Consider the following 6000-nt stretch of genomic DNA (forward strand, 5'->3'; position numbering starts at 1 on the left):
GGTGGAAGACTTTCATTTCAAAAGAATATCGAGCTTTTACTCCTTCAGAAACTTCACCAAGTGAAACTAATAAGCCATTCATCTCCCCAGATCAAAAGCTCGTTCCTACCAGTGAGGATCCCTCTTTTCATTTCACCAAATCATTCAAGCAATAGATTGGCCCAGACAAAACCAGCTTTCCTGCTCCCATCCTTACCCAGACAACAAAAGGAAAGTCTGGAGTGGTTGATTTGAGCCCTTTGTGACTGGAAATCCAGCAACGCTCCATTTGGCTTGGCATCCATCAGGAGGAAGAGACAATTAGCGCTCTGACCACCACTGGCACACTTGGGTCTCATCCAAGAGCATCAACCAGTTGGGATTCAGCCACTTGAAACGATACGCGTGAATAGAATGTCCTGCATTTCCAATTCCACACCCCATCACCCAAAGTGCATCCCTCAGGCACACTCGCATCGCACAGCAGGCACAGGATGAGAACAGGATTCCCCACTCCTGTGGGAGCAGCTCTGCAGCCAGAGCAAGGGCGATTCACACCAGGTCCCTCTCCTGTACTGATAAAGTGAACAGAAACGCTACCACTCGGTGGCAAAGAGCTCAGATACATTCACAGAATGGTTTGGGTTTGAAGGGACCTCAAAGCCCATCCAGTCCCAACCCCTGCCACGGGCAGGGACACCTCCCACTGGATCAGGGGCTTCAAGCCCCATCCAACCTGGCCTTGAACACCTCCAGTGATGGGGCAGCCCCCACTGCTCTGGTGCCAGGGCCTCCCCAACCTCATGGGAGAACTTTTCTTCCTAAGATCTCATCTCAATCTCCCCTCTTGCAGCATAAAACCGCTCATTCTCTCCTTGCAGTCTCTGATCAAGAGCCTCTCCGCAGCTTTCCTGGAGGCCATTTCAGCACTGGAAGCTGCTCTAAGGTCTCCCCGGAGCCTTCTCTTCTCCAGGCTGAGCAACCCCAACTCTCTCAGCCTGTCCTCCAACGGGAGGTGCTCCAGCCCTCAGATCATCTTCATGCTCCTCCTCTGGACTCACTCCAACAGATCCATATCCTTCCTGCACTGAGGATCCTAAAACTGATTGCAGGGCTCCAGGAGAGCACAACAGAGGGACTGAATCCCCTCCCTTGCCTTGCTGATCACACTTCTTCTCATGCAGCCCAGGCCGCAGTTGGCTTTCTGGTCTGCAAGCACACATTGCCAACTCATGTGAAGCTTCTGATCCTCCAGCAACCCAAATCCTTCTCCCCAGGACTGCTCCTCATCCATTCCCCACCCAGCCTGTGTTTGTGCTTGGGATTGCTCCAACCCAGGTATAGGACCTTGTCCTTGGCTTTGAATTCCATGAGGTTCACACCGGCCACCTCTCAGGTCAGTTGTTCCAAGAGCTCAGCCCTGCCACAAGAACCAGGACTTATGTCTCTGTTGTCCCATGGATTATAAGCCCACGCTTAATTATAAGCCCAGGCTGCGAAGGAAAAGCCCTCTTGTTCACGCTCTGAAAATACCCACCAAGACATAAACATCACTGGAAGGGCCAAATGCACCAAGCAATGACAACAAAGCCAAAATACAGATGGCACTTTGAACAGGCAGCCAAAACCAGATGTATATAGCCCCAAAATGTACGTTCCTGCTCTCATTTGCTATAGAAACTAGACAGGAGAAGAGAATCTCCGATGGACAAGAGCGCCAGTCAGGAGGGTAGGAAAGAAAAGGCCCTTTGGTTCTGTTTTCTGTTAGCAGACAGCTACGGGTCCAGCACCAGAAACCTCAGTGTTTGTGGAAGTTGCTTAACCACAGCCCTGTGCTTCGTTATTTGATACGATTATGAGATCCAAATGTTCACAAGCATGCTGCTTCCCAAAGGCTCGTGGACACAGCGGTTTTTGCAGAGCAAAACATTCTGATCCATCCATGGTCAGCAAGTTCCATGCAAGGGCTCAGCTGAAAGCTCCTTACAGCTTCCAAACCCAGACTGTGGTCTTCTCTCGGACCTTCTTCAACTGAAACAATTCAGGTTTGCTCTCAGTTTTGCCCACTTGATGCATTCATTTACCAAAAAGAACTTGCCTGGGGATCAGATGGGCACAGGCAGCATCTTCTCTCCGTGTCATGGTTATGATTCAAATATACTTCATTTTGGGAAGTTCTTTGCTTTCCTTAACTCTTCCCTTTTCCTGGTGTTGGAGAATGGAGATTAATAGAGATGGGAATGGTGACAACTCTCGGGTTCCTGGCCAGCACCAGTCGGTTATTCCAAAGACCTCATATGCTGCAGTTTTAATAGGAAGTAGAATTTATTCCCAAATAGACTTCTAAGACAGTTAAAAAGATAACGTGATTTGAACCTAGTAGAATAAATTCTTTCATTTGCAGCTAGTGGATGCGATTATGACGACCAAGCAACCTGTTTGTACTTGGCAAAACCACCAGTGGCAACTAGAGCTACTGGCTTCAACTTCTCTTTCCATCAAGCATACACAATTAGTTCATGACTTATGTAACTAGTTCATGACTTACACAATTAGTTCATGACTTACACAATTACTTCACCCATAAAGACCCCATGAAAAGGTACCACTTTAAAATCTGCAGCTGATAGACACAGAGGCAGACACCTGCATGACCCAGGTCTGGGGTCGTTAGGAAAGACGTCCTCCAAGAAGAATATCCCCCTTTGTACCCCTATGTAACACTCTTAATTAATACAGCCTGATCCACCATTGGAGCAGACAAAGAGGAGCATGAAATACTCATGGTGGGTGTACATCTCCCATCCGAGGACAGGCTGAGAGAGTTGGGGTTGTTCAGCCTGGAGAAGAGAAGGCTCCGAGGAGACCCTTATAGCGACCTTCCAGCACCTGAAAGGGCTACAAGAAAGCTATTCTATGATTCTATGACTTCAGAGCAGCATCTCGTTACTCCCCTATCTGCGTTCTGATTCCAGGACTGAAAGAGGGTCCAGGAAAGCTGGGGAGGAGCTCTTGCTCAGGGAGGGTGGGAGTAGGATGAGGGGGAACGGTTTTAAGCTGAAAGAGGGGAGGCTGAGATGAGATCTTAGGCAGAAATGTTTTGCTGTGAGGGTGGTAGACCCTGGTAGACAGGGTTGTTCTAAGGGGCTGTCTGTTGAAGGTGGTGTTTCTCCCCGTACGCTTTGCTCTACAGTTCATGCTAACATATTCTATATTTTCTAACCGCTCCCTAGCTTCCAACCAAGGAAATTCCACTGCTGTGGATGGCTCTATACAGGTGAAATTAAACTGGCAAGTAGGAAACCAAGAAATCATTGTCAGTCCTGATTCAGTACAAATTTAAAAGCACTACAATGCTTTATGAGCTGATTATGGAGATGTTAAATAGTTTTTCTACTATCAGACAGATAAACTATGATTTTTCTCTATACTCTTGTAAATTATCTTGGGTTTAGATCTTTTTTTTCACCCACATACAGTGACATCTGTTTAAATGAAACAACAAAAATCAATATAAAAGAAGGCAGAAGGCGTATGTGAAGAAGCAGAACTCAACCTGGGCTACATTCATCACAGAGAAACATCCCATGTTTCTATGCCGCAGCTTTCCAGGTAGATTCCACTGCATGTGCTGGAGCCATCCCGAAAACTGCTGTGGCTGCTGCTTGATCAAACAGCCTCAAGAAAGCTGCCGGTGGGCTGAGAGCTGCTCTGCAATCCCAAGCAACGACAGCAGCAAAGTTTCCTAGCAGAGGACAGAACTGATTTGCCCCTTCTGCCAATGGGAAACATCTGCACTGAAGCCTTCTCCTCTTGGAAGACCCTCGTTAGTCAGAGAGGAGAATTTAAACCACTGCCGAAGTGGAGCTGATAACGTTTACCCAACGCTGATGGCTTGCGCTCTAGCTTTGTGCTTTATGAGTCTATGATATTCCTTGATTTAGAGCAGTTTGGGTTGGAAGGGACCTTAAAGATCATCCAATTCCAACCCCCTGCGATGGGCAAGGACACATCCCACTGGATCAGGCTGCCCAGGACCCATAGCATCACAGAAAAAGCTTTGCCTGAAGCAGACAAATTGCAACACATCTTTTTTTTTCACTCCATCTGCACGCACAAGGAGCCAAACCCATTAACTCAGTCACAAGAGCTTTGCAAAACGACACTGAATATCTGAGTCCCATCCTTGCCAAATCAAGTCTCGGGAGACAAGGATTAGAAGAAACGTCTGCCTTCTTCCCAGCCTGCTGTGTCTAATCAAACTTGATAAGATGGGAGGGAAAGAAAAGACTTTCAGAGAGTAAAGGGAAGAAGTGAAATCAAACTTTCAGCCCCGAAGGGTTAGAAATGTTTAAATTATCCATCCTCTCTAGCATTAATGCCCCAGTTTTGACTCACGGGCTTGGCAGGAGCGCATTTACCTCGGAGTTAGTGGTGGGCTGGGCTGGGGGGCACCTCCGTCTCGTCGTGCTTCATGAAGTTCTTTCTTCTGGGCTGAGAGCGCCGTCCGAGTGGTCCCCTCTGCTGCTGGAAAATATCTTGCAGCCAGAGAAATATGCTGCGAGGAGCTGCTGCTTCCTGGCACATTTCACTAGACTTAGCGGAGCAAACCCCTCCCAAGAGCCAGCCCCTTCAGCCTCGGCTCCTAGCGGGTGATATCAGGGACTTCTCTTGTAATCTGAGCAGAACGGCGAATGGCAAAGAAAGAAGGGGGGGAAATCCAGACAGAATTGCAAGGACAGAGGTGGATGAGGAGCAGAAACGCTTTCTCAGGGCATTTGTAGAGGACAAACACGGAGAATCGTATCAATACCGGTGTTAAATAACACCGCGGTGTGATCGCGGCTTTTTTTATGCACCCCGATTCGATTCAGAGCCCCCACAGTGCTACAAATACAGGCGAGTGCAGCGTTTTATAGCATCTTCAAGTGTGTAGAGTTCGGGGTGGGAGATCCCCGGCTATTCACGTATCACCCACCTTAACCCTTCCACACCCAACAATCACTTTTCCAGCTGCTCGATACACTTAAAGCTCTAAACTACAGCAGCCCAGACCAAGGCACACATGGAAAATCCATCTAGATCCACAGCAAGAGTTACCCCATACTCTCTGATGTCCCAAGCACTACCAAGAGACTGAAAACTTCATTAAAAGCCAACAGACCAATCAAGAATCCTGAGCTTGCTGCATCAGAGATTCAAAGCATCCGTAGTGAGGAGAGCCGGCAGTGAAATAGCAACACTGGTCTGAGCTGGTTAGAACCGTTCTATCAAGAAGGAGAAGCTAAATCGATTGGAAATGATGCTGAGATCTGCCAATCTTTGCAGCTAAAAGGGGGTCGTGTTTTTAAACCTGTGGTCTTTCTTTAGGCTTTGAGTGCATCATGATAATTCTATTAGTTTCTGTTTTCTGTAAAGGTGAAAATAACATGAAAAGAGTGGCTTTCAAATCTCTATTACAGTGAAGACCTGGAAATTTTGTCTTTAGAATCAATTTTCAACAACTACGCATTGTGAAGTGTCAGCATTTCCCAAAGAGTGGAAATTTAGTTTCTCACCAGCTTGGACCATGGGTGTTTAAATCCACGTTCAACGGGATTTCCAGACAAGTCAGCAGAAAGCTGCTAGGCACGGAAAGAACGGCAGGCATTCCCCAAGGCCGGCTTTTGAAGGAATATCCCTATTTATTTCAGTACATTCCTATCTGTAAAGGGATTTCTATAGCAAGCCCTTCCCTGGCACAGGACCGCTGCCTACAGCGCACTCGTCCAGGTGAGTCCTGCCTGGTTTCACCTTAATTCTCACATTAATTCTATTCTTTTCAAAAGTTCAAGTGCTCAATGCACATCTCTGGATGCATTTTCAGCAATGTGACACCAACCATAGAATGGTAGAACGGTTTGGGTTGGAAGGGACCTTGAAAACTCACTCAGTTCCAACCCCCAGCCATGGGCAGAGGCAAACCCAAACCCTACAAGAACACGTCGGTCTTCAGGCTTTTCCCAGGCTTTTCACCACTTC

At 47.4% G+C, this 6000-nt stretch overlaps 1 protein-coding gene across 1 annotated transcript in view; it reads right to left on the reverse strand.

Annotated features, from left to right (window-relative positions):
* The window catches only part of LOXL2 (lysyl oxidase like 2), a 52462-nt gene extending 47875 nt beyond the window's left edge, over nt 1-4587 (reverse strand). Inside the window, exon 1 of the mRNA XM_009571436.2 lies at nt 4401-4587. The gene's annotated coding sequence lies outside the window, so the exon portion shown is untranslated. The remainder of the gene's footprint in view (nt 1-4400) is intronic.
* Between the last annotated feature and the right edge of the window lie 1413 nt (nt 4588-6000).

The sequence above is a fragment of the Cuculus canorus genome, chromosome 26, assembly GCF_017976375.1.
Source record: "Cuculus canorus isolate bCucCan1 chromosome 26, bCucCan1.pri, whole genome shotgun sequence".
Taxonomy (NCBI): Eukaryota; Metazoa; Chordata; class Aves; order Cuculiformes; family Cuculidae; genus Cuculus; species Cuculus canorus.